Raw genomic sequence first — 13,557 nt, 5'->3', positions numbered from 1 at the left:
TTTTTGACATTGATGCCATGCCCATGACAGGATTCGAATCCACAGCCTTTTGGCTGGAGAGCAGATATGCTAACCACTTGGCCAACCAGCCAGATTTCAGGGATGTAGTTTAATTATTATTATTATTATTATTTGACACCTCCAGGGAGTCCAAGAACTCATTGAGGGAGGGGACCTGCTCTACATCTCCGTCTCCACCATTCAATCACCAACTGACTGCAACTACACCAACGGCATCTACTGCCGACCACTACTGCTATTTTCACAGACAATCAAGAACATCCATGCCTACGGCGGGATTCGAACCCGCAGCCTTTTGGCTGGAGAGCGGATATGCTATCCACTCGGCCAACCAGGCCAGTTAATTTCACAATAATAGCTATAAGAATCAAACAATATGCGATAAACGTACAAAGACCCTACCTAATATCATGCCCTATGGCAATTAAATAAGGTTAGTTATTCTCTCTTACTCTCAAACCACTCATATTCAACTTAATATCTAGTCATCTCATGTGATACATTGCAAGCTCGTTACTAATTTTTACCTTCTGTAATGAGCCACCGTAGCTCAGTCAGTATAGGTGAAACTTTTTGGTCGGAAAGACCTGGGTTCAATTCCCATCTATGAGGGAAGGAAATTGATCAGGTCTTTTTGACTAAAGATGGGTTAGCCAGTCTCATATGGAGGTGGAAGGTTTTTTCTCTCAGAAACTTAGATTTTTGATCCCTCAAAACAAGCAAACCAGCTCCCCGTGACTTCAAAGATCTAAAGACATTGAACACTTCTGGGGATGATAGTAGTCTGCATTGATCCACAGCAAGTAACTTCTGACTAATACTTCATCTTGGATCCAAATGCCAATATTGGTATCCTGGATACTCCAATACACTGAGAACAACCATCTGTGATCTGATGATAGTGAATTTAATAGTAATAATTGTAAATGGCCAGCATGTATATTATAGTTTTATTATTACTTATTACTAATTCACTTAAGGAATTGACAACATAGATAAGAATATAAATTATATTACACTTTAATAAATATTTCGATATTTCGGCAACGTCACTTTGCTATCTTCAAAAGGAACTTACAAAAAAAGGCACGTGCACATAGGCACTACAACACAGTAACTGAGAATGAAGTGATAAAGCTTCTCCTAAAAGTCCTGATGGTGCCCCCTAGCGGGCTATGTAGGGTGCTCATAGCCGTTGGAGCTGAAGGTCTGCTGATGTAAGCCTCCCACATTTGGGGCAGTCTCAATTTATTGAGGTTTGGAGAGTTTCTTAGGACTGAAGCTGATTCCATGAATAGCCTTTTGAATTTGTATTTGCTACAGTGTATTACTGTAGCTTTCTTCCACCGTATTCTGCGGTGTGTATCCAGAGCATGGCTGACCAGATTGGCTGTAATTGTGAAACCGGATGTAATCCTTATGTTTCGAAATTCTGATATTCGCTGTCCTGCTTGTTTGGCCAAAGTAAGACAGTTTACAGCTGCAAGGGTCCTGGTATACACCAGGTAGGTGTAGGGGAAGTGGTTGGTCTTTAGTGGAGCGGATAAGGGATGCCAATTTTTTGTATGGTCTGTAACAGGAGGTCAAGTCATGTTTTTTTAGGATTTTGGTAATTTTTTCCAAGGTGACTCGGATGTAGGGAATGGTGATGGATTTAGAGTCCTCCTTGTTGTGAAGGGGCGAGGGGGGATTGTGGTTTGTTGGTTTCAATATTTTTTGGATTTTTTTTGGGGGGGGTGGGAGCCATTTGCTGAGAAAGTGTTGAGGATGTGATTTAGTTCAGTGTTTAGGGCCTTGTCATCAGAACAGATTAGTTTAGCCCTGTTGTATAGTATTTTCACCACTCCATATTGTTGTGGGGGGGGGGGGAATTGTTGGTGAAAGTTTCGTTTGGCAGGGAAAATTCTACAAACAAATAGAGGGGACGGCCATGGGTTCAAAACTTTCCCCACCCTTCGCCAATTTCTTTATTATTATTATTGTTATTATTATTATTATTACCACAAGACCTCATGGAGTCAAAGACTCATCTGGGAGGTCCTTTTATCACACACACATTTCATCATACCGTGTCTTAAACACACTCAAACTCCTTGCAGACACCATACTCTCAGGCAAGGCATCATTCACAACTCTGCATGAAAAAAACCTGCCTCTCACTCCCCTATTCACGCCCTCTTTATACAGTTTCCAGGAATGACCTCTGGTTCTCCCCTGATCTCCCACTATTCTCTGTAGAACTTCTCCACCATTGATCTTATAACAGCCCCTTACCAACTTGTAGGTCTCTATCATATCTCCCCTCTTCTTCCTCTCCACCAGACTCTGCAATTTACATCTTCTCAATCTTTCCTCATACTCAACATTCCAGAAGTCAGACACTACCTTAGTCAGTCACCTTTGGACCCTTTTCAACATCTCATTCATTCTCTCTCACTAGAGTGAGAGAGAATGAATCCTTCTGAAAACCCGGTGACCAAATCTGGGCACAATAGTCCATGTGTGGCCTAATCAAAGCCTTATACAACAGAACAAGAATCTCCCTACTTCTACACGTCAGTATCCTCCGCATCATTCCCAGAAGCCTTTGTGTTGTCTTTACAATTTTGGCAACGTGCCACCTAAATTTTAGATCCTTATCCACTATCACCCCCAGATCTCTTATTTCCTCTACCTCCAACAATATATTCTCACCAAGCATAAATTCTGCATCCCATCTTTGTTTTCCAAAATTTAAAACCTTACATTTTGCAACATTGAACTCACATCCCAATTTCTGTGCCCAATCACTCAATTTATTCAAGTCTTCTTGCAAGGCCACAACATGTTCACTACTCTTTATGGTTCATCCCAACTTTGCATCATCTGCAAACAACTGAATATCTCCATCCAAATCTTCGCTAATATCATTAATATACAAGTTAAATAGTAATGGCACTAAAACAGACCCCTGAGGCATTCCACTAGTGACTTTCGTTTTCCTGGATATCGCACCCCCCATAAACAACTTGTTGATATGGTTCGCCCACCATTTTCAGGTCTCTCCTTGGAATTTTGCCAAGAATAGTCGATTCATGCTGAAGGAGAGAAAGAAATGAAGGATTTACGAATTGGTCGCCAACATGCGAAATCACGTGCTTTCTTGTCTGTCGCTGTACTAGCTCGATTTTTCTTGTTGCTTTTTTGCATTTTTTTTTATTATTAATTTGTATGATGGATCCAGTACAGTCAGCAGTCTGTTGTTAAACATTTCAGTAGCTCTTGGTAAAGAGTATTGAATAATGTGCTGACATTCTGCGAAAACGAATCGTCAGAAGGCCGTCTCCTTGTTCCCCTTTCTCAAGTCATGAAACGTGCAAGTGCAATTGCTGGCGTATCGGGGTCAACTGTTAAAAGAATTCGTAAAGAATCAAAAGGTGAAGGTAAGCCGAAATTTAAAACTCCTAAAAAAAAAAAGCTTCATAGAAAGAAACCATCAAAACCATAGCTTTGAATGATTTTGATGTAGACGTTATAAGAAGAACTATTCACGAATTTTACGTGGTCGAGAAAAGAGTGCCAACTGTTCCGAAATTGATTCCTATGCATAAAGAAAAAATTAATTTTCTTTGGAAAAGAGAAACTTTAAGGAAAATACTTCATGAAATCGGATATTTTTTTTAAAAGTCCCAGAAAAAGGAAACTTATCATGGAGCGAAGTGACATTGTTTTATCTAGAATGCAGTATTTGAAAGCAATAAGACGTTTCAGGGAGGAGAAAAGACCGATTGTGTATCTAGATGAAACTTGTATTGATAGTAATATAACTTATGGAAAATGTTGGCAGTCTAAAGAAGACTCTGAAGATTAAAAGGATTTGACAATAGTATTTTTTTCCAACATTTTTTTTGCATGGGTTTGTTAAAAGAGTCACAAGTCATAAATAATTAATCGGTTTAGGACATTAAAGTGTCTCAGTTCTCTCAACTGTAAGTTTAGAATATCTAAGTTAATTTGAAATAATTTCTGTTTTTCTGTATAATTATTTTTATTTTATTTTTTATTTTTATTATTTATTTAATTATTTTTTTTGGGATGACCTGGGATCAAGAGGAAACAGTTGGAATTGAAAAGGGTTTTAAAATGAATAGGCAGAAAGAGAAATGGCCCCAGTCGAGCATGGAGAGTTCACATCGAGTGAGTGGTATTAGTGGAACTATCTGTGGATCCAGAAATGAGCTGCTGTGTTTGTATACAAATGCTAGAAGTATAAGAAACAAGACAGATGAAATGGTTGCATTAATTGCGTCTGTTCACTCAAAGATTGTTGGAATAAGTGAGACATGGATGGAAGAGAACGACATCCTGACAGGAATAGAGATGGAAGGATATGATGTGTTTCGTGAGGATAGAAGGGGTAAAAAGGGAGGGGGAGTGCTATTGATGATAGAGAAAGAGTTATGTCCATACAAAGTAGAGATGCAAGACGGAAATAGTGCCAGTGGTTTTCAGGCAGCATGGTGTGAGATAGAGGTGAATGGAATCAAATACTTGGTTGGATGTTGTTATAGACCAGGTAATGTGGATGGTGGCGATAATGAAATGTATAATCAAATTAGTAAAGCAAATAAGAAAAGGGTAACCATTTTGGGGATTTTAATTATGGCAGTATAGACTGGAATGATGAGATAGCAACTGGAAGTAAAGAAAATGAGTTTCTTGAGTTTTTGAGGGATAACTACCTCAGAGAGTATGTAACAGAGAGCACGAGATGATTGAGGATCTTGGATTTGGACATCTCATCAGAGGATGTAATTATAAATGAGGTATCAAATCATCCACCAATTGGTGAGAGTGACCATGAGGTGATTACCTGGGTGGTTGCCAGCAGTGTTAGGACCTCTGTGAGAAAAGGGTATATGTGGAACTATAAGGTGTTGATTATGAAGAGCTCAGGAGACAGCTTGCCAGTGTAGCATGGAATGAACAGTTAGCTGGAAAAGAGATCAATGTAGCTTGGGGGTGTTTCAAAAACTATCTAGTAGATGCAATGTCTAAGTGTATTCCATGGGTGAGAAGGTTAAATAAGGTAGGTGTAAGATGAATGAATAAAGAGATTAAGCATGCGATACAGAGAAAGAGGGCATTGTGGAGGCATCATAAGAGAAGTGGAAATAACCAATTCCATGAGGTCTACAAAGACCAGGCAAGGAGGGTGACTTGGTTGGTGAGGATAGCTAAAGAGAGGTATGAACAGCAGTTAGCTAATGAAGCCAAAAAGAATCCTAAGGAGTTCTTTCGATATGTAGACAGCAAAAGAAATAATGATTATGGAAGGATGACATTGATAGGAGAAAATGGTATAAACCCAGATGTTGCAGAATGTGGAGATACTTAATGAGCAATTCATAAAGGTCTTTCAATCTTGTGAATGTGACTTCATGGAGAGATTGAGAGAAGTAGATGATGGGGAGGAGAGACTGACTGTAAGTGAGCAAGAGGTGTTTGGGGAGTTGAGTAAACTAGATGTTAATAAGGCTGTGGGATTTGATAATATATCACCATGTATTCTGAAGGATGGTGCCAAGGAGTTGACACCTGTCTTGACATGTTTTTTTAATATGAGTCTTGCACTCGGTCAAGTTCCTAAGGAGTGGAAGGAGGGCAAGATTGTGCCACTTCATAAAGGAGGTGATCGAACTCAAGCATCAAACTATAGGCCTATCTGTGTGTTGTGGTTAAGTTGTTGGAGAAGCTTGTGAGATCTAGGATCCAGAGTTGGGTTGACAACAATGGTATTATCTTTGATGGACAGCATGGATTTGCTAAAGGGAGGTCATGTTTTAGTAATCTACTTACTTATTACGATAAAGTGACTGCTTCCTTGGACAGAGGAGAAGGATACACGGTAATATACTTAGATTTCGCAAAGGCTTTTGATAGAGTATTTCATGATAAATTGATAGTCAAACTAGAGCAGATGGGGTTGGATATTAGATTATTGCACTGGATTGGAGACTAGCTATTTGATAGATATCAACAAGTTGTGTATGGGGGAGCGATATCCAGGAAAAGAAAAATCACTAGTGCAGTGCCTCAGGGGTTTGTATTGGGGCCATTACTGTTTAACTTGTATCTTAACGATATAGGTGAAGATTTGGATGGAGATATTCAGTTGTTTTCAGATGATGCAAAGTTGGGACGAACCATAAAGAGTAGTGAAAATGTTGTGGCCTTGCAAGAAGACTTGAATAAATTGAGTGATTGGGCACAGAAATGGAGATGTGAGTTCAATGTTGCAAAATGTAAGGTTTTAAATTTTGGAAAACAAAGATGGGATGCAGAATTTATGCTTGGTGAGGATATATTGCTGGAGGTGGAAGAAATAAGAGATCTGGGGGTGATAGTGGATAAGGATCTGAAATTTAGGGGACACATAGCCAAAATTGTGAAGACAACACATAGGCTTCTGGGAATGATGCAGAGGACGCTGACGTGTAGAAGTAGGGAGATTCTTGTTCTGTTGTATAAGGCTTTGATTAGGCCACACATGGACTATTGTGTCCAGATTTGGTCACCTGGTTTTCAGAAGGATGAAGGGATGTTGGAAAGGGTCCAAAGGGGATTGATTAAGGTAGTTTCTGACCTCTGGAACGTCGAGTATGAGGAAAGATTGAGAAGATGTAATTTGCAGAGTCTGGTGAACAGGAGGAAGAGTGGAGATATGATAGAGACCTACAAGTTGATAATGGGTTGTTATAGGATCAATGCTGGAGAAGTTCTACAGAAAATAGTGGAAGATCGAGGGGAGAACTAGAGGTCATACCTGGAAACTGTATAAAGTGGGTGTGAGTAGGGGAGCGAAGGGCAGGTTTTTTTCGTACAGAGTTGTGAATGATTGGAATGCTTTGCCTGAGAGTGTGGTGTCTGCAAGTGGTCTGAATGCATTCAAGTCACGGAATGATGAGCTGTGTGTGTGTGTGATAAAAGGACCTCCCAGATGAGTCTTTGACTCCATGAGATCTTGGGGTAATAATAATAATAGATCTATAAAGGCATATGACAAGGTGGCATATAACTGTTCAAAATGTTACAGTTATATGGTATAAATGAGACACTATATCGGGCAATATACACAGTGTATATTTGAGTTGTAAGTCATCATTTAGAATTGAAGGAGGTATAGGAGGATGGTTTGATGTCAGATCAGGTGTGAGACAAAGGTGCACATTATCCCCTTTGGAATTCATCTGTGTGGATCGCATTATGAAAGAAAGTAGTATCAAACCTGATATCAAAACTGCAGATGATGTTATTATACTCCTAAATAAATCTAGTTATAAGCAATATCATAAGGGACTTTGTGTCATGCAGTACTTGCGGCATGTATGCATCTCGGGAATTTGATATGTGGCTTGTGAAAGAGAGCGGAGAGCATATGTGCGCAAAATGCAGGAAGTGGGAGGAAATAAGTGCATTAGAAATATCAATATCTGACCTTGTTGCTCCAGGAACGGGGAATGAATGTAGGAAGACAAGTAGTGTGATAGGAGAGAATGAAAAAAATATATATATGAATGAGAAAATAATAGTTGATAGTGTGGAAAGCGTGAGTGACTGTGAAAGTTTAGGAGATGGTTTTGTTTGGGAGAGTGAATTTAGATTAAGAGTGACTGACCTGCAGTGGGAGATAGATGAGCTGAAAGAGGAGGTGGAATGTGTTGTGAATGAGAGCAGAAGTATGAAAGATAAGTTTAGGAGAATGGAAGAGATGAATGCAAGGCGAATCAGAGTAGGGGAGAGAGAGAGAATTTTGAGCGTGTTAGAAGAGGAGAGAAAGAAAACATTAGAAGAGAGGGAATGAATGAGAGGTATGGGGCTAGCAGATGAAAAAATGGAAACAGTAGGTGAGATGGAATGAGAGAGAGGGATGGGAATGCTAGAAGACGAGAGAATGGAAACAGTAGGAGAGACGAAATGAGAGAGTGATATGGAAGTGCTAGAAGTGGAGAAAATGGAAACAGTAGGAGAGAGGGGATGAGAGAGATGTATGGGAGTGCTAGAAGAGGAGAGAATGGAAATAGTAGGAGAGAGGGGTATGGGAATGCAAGAAGAGAGAATAGTGGTGTTCAAGATAGGATGCATGAGGAGTGTTTGCCAGGAGGAACGATAGAAAGGGTGGCTATGGCAATTAAGAGAGGTGAAAGGGTGGATGAGATGATTGTGATGGTAGGAACAAATGACTTGAGTGGTAATGTAAGTCGGGCAGCGAGAGATATGAGATTTTTGCTTGAGGCTGTACGGAAGAAGACAGAGAGAGGAAAAATAGTGTGCATGTTGCCTAGGTATGATAATGACGAGCTGAACAGAAGAGCAGTAATATTGAATGACATAATAGCTAGAATGTGTGACAAGAGAGGACTGGTATATGTGGATGCTTGGAGTGCATTTGAGGAAAGAGAGGAATTGTATGCGAGAGACTGCTTACATTTGAATGAGGAAGGACACAGGCATCTGGAGAGATTGCTGTTCTGAACGAGTCAGTGTGTGTCCCAGGGCTTCCTTGCTTCTCCTAAGTATCCATGCTTGTGGGAATGGATACTTGGGACAAGGGACACGTCAGGTAACACTGAGCCCAGTGGAGTCTAGAGGGGATAATGCTGGGTATAGAAACAATGGCATTTATATGCTTTATACTAATGCCAGGAGTATCTGGAATAAAGGAGAGGAATTGGTGGTGCAGATAGCATCCGCCTGGCCAAAAATTATTGGGATCACTGAGACGTGGTTGACAGAAGAGGATATAATAACAGGAATAAAAGTCGCTGGGTACAGCATTTTTAGGCAGGATAGGAGGGGAAAGCGTGGTGGTGGGGTACTGCTTATGACCACCTATGTCCTCTAAGAGTGGAGGCTTTGGAAGGAAGTGAGACAAATAATTTTGAGAGCATGTGGTTTGAGGTAGAGGTAGGCAAGACAGGATATTTAGTAGGGTGGTGTTACAGACCCAGGAGCACAGATGATGGGGACCAGGAGATGTTTAGACAGTTATGTTTGGCAAGTGCAAGAAGAATGATTGTTATGGGAGATTTTAACTATAGCAGTATAAATTGGAGAGAGGAAGATGCATGTAGCAACAGAGGAATGGAATTACAAGAATTCTTGAGGGACAAATGTCTTAGGCAACATGTAACAGAGGGAACAAGAGGTTCAAGAGTTTTGGATTTGGTTATAGCATCAGAAGAGTTGATAATAACTGAGATGACATCTCTCTTACCAGTTGGAGAGAGTGACCATATGGTTTTGACTTGGAAAATCCCTCGATGAGTCTTTGGACTCCCTAGAGGTGTGAAGTAATAATAATAATAATAAATGAATAGACATGCAGGAATATCAAAGAGATGGGAACTTATGTGGAATTATAAGACAGGTGATTATAATAGTCTTAGATGTCAACTTGAGGAAGTTTGATGTAGGGAGGAATTGGAAGGACGGGATATCATTAGTTCTTGGGAAATTGTGAAGGAATATTTGTTAGTAGCAATAGTAAGGTGTATCCCACGAGTGAAGAAGAGGACACAATTTGGAGTAAAGTGGATTACAAACAATATTAAACAGGAACTTCGTGCTGCGAAAAAGAGGCTATGGAAGAGATATAAGGAGACAGGTGAAGAGAAGATTATAAGAAGAATATAAGACATGAGCTAGAAGAGTGAGTAGTGTGGTAAGGAAAGCGAAACTGGAATATGAGAGGAGATTGGCCCTAGGATCCAAAGAAAATCCTAGGGAATTTTTTAGCTATGTGGCCAGTAGGAGGAGAAATGACTTTGGAAGAATGATATTGTGGGATAAAAATGGAAATAGAATGACTGATGCAGAGGACATAGTGGAATTGTTCACTAGAACACTTTATTGGAGTATTTCATCCTGGAGGAGTCAGTTTTAATGCTAGAGGGATAGGGCAGGTTCGAGGTTTAGAAGTGCAGGAGGAGGATGTGTTCCAAATACTGAGTACTCTGGATTTCAGTAAAGCTGTGGGACTGGATGGTATTTCACCATGAGTTTTGAGAGAATGTGCTAGGAAACTGACAGTGCCTTTAACCTGGCTTTTCAGTGAAAGTCTGGCTGCGGGAATGGTGCCCAGGGAATGGAAGGGAGGTAAGATAGTGCCATTGCATAAGGGTGGTAACAGACTGGAAGTGTCTAATTATAGGCCAGTTTGTGTGTCATCAGTAGTTGTTAAGATTCTTTGAGAAAGTAGTGAGGGACCGTATACAGCATTGGGCAGATGAGGGTAATGTTATCTGTGCGAGTCAACATGGATTTGTGAAAGGGTGCTCTTGTTTTAGCAATATGCTAGCCTTTTATAATAAAGTTACAAGAACATTAGATGTGGGAAAGGCATATACTGCAATTTTCTTAGACTTAGCGAAGGCATTTGACAGTGTGCCACATGATAAGCTGGTATTTAAGTTGCAGCACATGGGTCTGGATGTCAGATTGGTCAACTGGATTCAGGATTGGCTGTCTGATAGGTATCAGAGAGTTGTGTATGGTGGAGCAGTTTCCAGGAGGCACAGGGTTACAAGTGGGGTCCCACAGGGCTCAGTACTAGGACCTATATTGTTTAACCTTTATATCAATGACATTGCCAGTGGATTGCAAGGGAATATTCAGTTGTTTGCAGATGATGCGGAGCTGGGAAGGATTATTAGTAATAGTGCAGATCTGGTAGCCCTGCACGAGGATTTGAATAAGCTAGTGTTGGAATGTCCTTCTTTACTCTATGGTTAGCCATCTTGTTGTAATGTTGTTCTTAATAAAGTCAATTAATTGCTGGTTGATTACTAATCAAAATGTAGGGAAATTTATATTTATACTACGCCACCCTATATTTAGATTAGTCTATGTGAAATAGTAGAATCAATTTTCAATTAACTTAGCAGTCTCATTATTCATACAGGCCGAATTTAATATTTTTCACTTAGGGCTCCTGCAAGATTCGAACTTTTTATGAACGGTGCAATGAAAAAGAATCAGGCACACACAATATTGAAATCAGCAAAACAAAACATTTAATACGAGGTTATATGATAAATACATAAATTAAACTCCGAAAATAAGATAATACAATTAACTTAGTTCTTCAGAACAAAACATTCATATTAAATTAGACTTCAAATCTTCAGATAAAAAATTCACAGTTCTCTCAATCACAAAGATTGTTCACGGTGATCAATACTATAGAATTTCTTGCTAAATAAATTTGCTGGTATCACTCAGTTACACTATATATTTAGCACTTAGCAAGCACTTATAACATTATTAATTGCGGCAGTTATTGCTTCAAGGGGAATTATTTTCAAACTTCTAACTTCGGCTAAATTCAGTGAAACGCCACAGTAAATGTTAGGATATTCGAGACGGAACTATCACTTATACCTTCACATTGAAATAAATAAAATAGTACTGTTCTTACCAGGATTAATCCTTAGTACATCAGATTCGATGCGAGCACATTTCAAACTTATATTCACTTATTACTCCGATGGAACACTATTCAAAAGAATTCTTCAAGGAGATAACTGAATTATTATTTATTGCGCTACACAATTCTTGATGGGCTTACTATAAGACAGAATAATCATTCCATGTTTACTACTGTATAACAAATTGAGCTTTGTATAATCCTTCTTTAAAGCGATATAGGAATACGTAGTAATTCTAAAACTTAGTGGATTTATTCTGAATCTTCTATTAATCTTCCACTCTTTTAGTTATCCTATTACGGCACTAAATTCCTATTACTGCCACTGCTGACTTTACTCTCAGCTGTCTATAAGTTTACTCCTCGTCTCCGTACACTTCTGAATGCTACTCCCTTGAATTCCCTGCCCTTCAGTGTACTTGTTTACTTTTACCTCTCGCTTATATCCTTCCTTCTTCCCAAAACTTGTTCACTCCGTCCAACTCATTAATTTCTCTTCTCCCAATTATCGAAGCTCACGCCCTACGCTCGCGGTTTCTATTTTATTTCTATCTCCATGACAACGATCGAAACAGAACGTAAACATAAGCATTAGCGTTACATAAGGTTATACCTTTACACTGAGTAATGAAAAATAATAATAAAAATATTATAGTTACTTAATTTCTCTTTCATTTCATTTACAAATAATAATAATAAAATATATGTGACAGTTTATATAAGGCACATAAAAATTACATACATAGAATTCCTCATAATATTATTGAAGGAATAAAGTAATAAGATAAATGTTATTTACTACAGAGTCCTTTCAATAGTATAATATACATTAAAATTATATAATTAAATAATAGCTGATAAAATTCAAGGATGATACATGAATAATAAATCTTAAGCAAGGGACTAACAAATAATATTTAAACAACTCTTGTTTAGTATATGGTAGATTATGTTAAATGTGAATGAAGAATAAAAAACATACAAAACAATTTCATTCACAGTTTAACATTAGATAAATGGGTAAATGAATCTGGGTATCAGTTTAATGCAGCAAAATGTAAGGTCTTGAGGTTTGGGAAATATCGATGGGACACTGCATACTCTATGGGAGATCTGGGGTTGATGATTGATAGAAACCTGAAATTTAGGGGACATATTGCAAAGGTGGTGAAGGTAACACAGAGGATTGCTGCAATTATGAGAAGGACACTGACCTGCAGAGATAAAAGGGTTATCATTCCGTTGTATAAATCTCTGATCAGACCACACTTAGACTATTGTTCTCAGATTTGGTCTCCAGGATTTGAAGGGGATAAATTAACTGTGGAAAGGGTACAAAGACAGATGACAAAGATGGTTTCAGGACTGTACAATTTTGGTTATGAGGATTGGCTGAGGGAATGTGGACTGCAGAGTTTGGTGGATAGAAGAAGGAGAGGTGATATGATTGAGACTTTTAAACTGTTGAGAGGTGGTTACAGTGTTGACACTGGGGAGTTCTTTTGCTTGGTTGAACAGCAGGAAGGAGTGATGACAAGAGGCCATCCCTGGAAGTTACAAAAGGAAACTATGAGCAAGAGGGTGAGGAGTGGTTTCTTTGCCTGGAGGGTGATTGAACCATGGAATGCATTGCCTGTTGGAGTGGTGAGAGCGAGAATGGTCAATGAATTTAAGGAGTGGCATGATAGACTTAGGGGGTACCTCCCCTCAATGAGTCTTGACAGACTTTATGTTGTTAGGAAGGACCTCCCACGATGAGTCTTTTGACTCCATGGAGGCCTGAATAATAATAATAATAATATTAGTCTGCAGGATTCCTTGACTAAGCCTAATAACTGCTGGTTAAATTTGGTATGAAAATCAGCAATAAAAAGAAACAATGAAAACAGGCAGAAACATTAACTACATCTTGAATGGAGAACCTATAAAAAGTAAAACATTTCAGTTATTTAAGCATAATTTTTATTGAAGATGGCAAATTAAAAATGGAAATAGACAACGGAATTGGCAAATCTGGTGTGGTAGGAAGTCAACTGAATAAAGTTTTATGGAATAGGAGAGAAATTAGT

At 38.9% G+C, this 13,557-nt stretch overlaps 1 protein-coding gene across 1 annotated transcript in view; it reads left to right on the top strand.

Annotated features, from left to right (window-relative positions):
• The window catches only part of LOC150092832 (F-box only protein 47-like), a 188,610-nt gene that overhangs the window by 75,282 nt on the left and 99,771 nt on the right, over positions 1 to 13,557 (top strand). The gene's annotated exons all lie outside the window — the stretch shown is intronic.

Source organism: Typopeltis vanoorti, chromosome 25, assembly GCF_054136105.1.
Source record: "Typopeltis vanoorti isolate ZY-2024b chromosome 25, IOZ_Tvanoo_1.0, whole genome shotgun sequence".
NCBI classification, from domain to species: domain Eukaryota; kingdom Metazoa; phylum Arthropoda; class Arachnida; order Uropygi; family Thelyphonidae; genus Typopeltis; species Typopeltis vanoorti.
The sequence above is the reverse complement of the archived record's forward strand: the minus strand, read 5'-3'. Positions and strand labels throughout refer to the sequence as shown.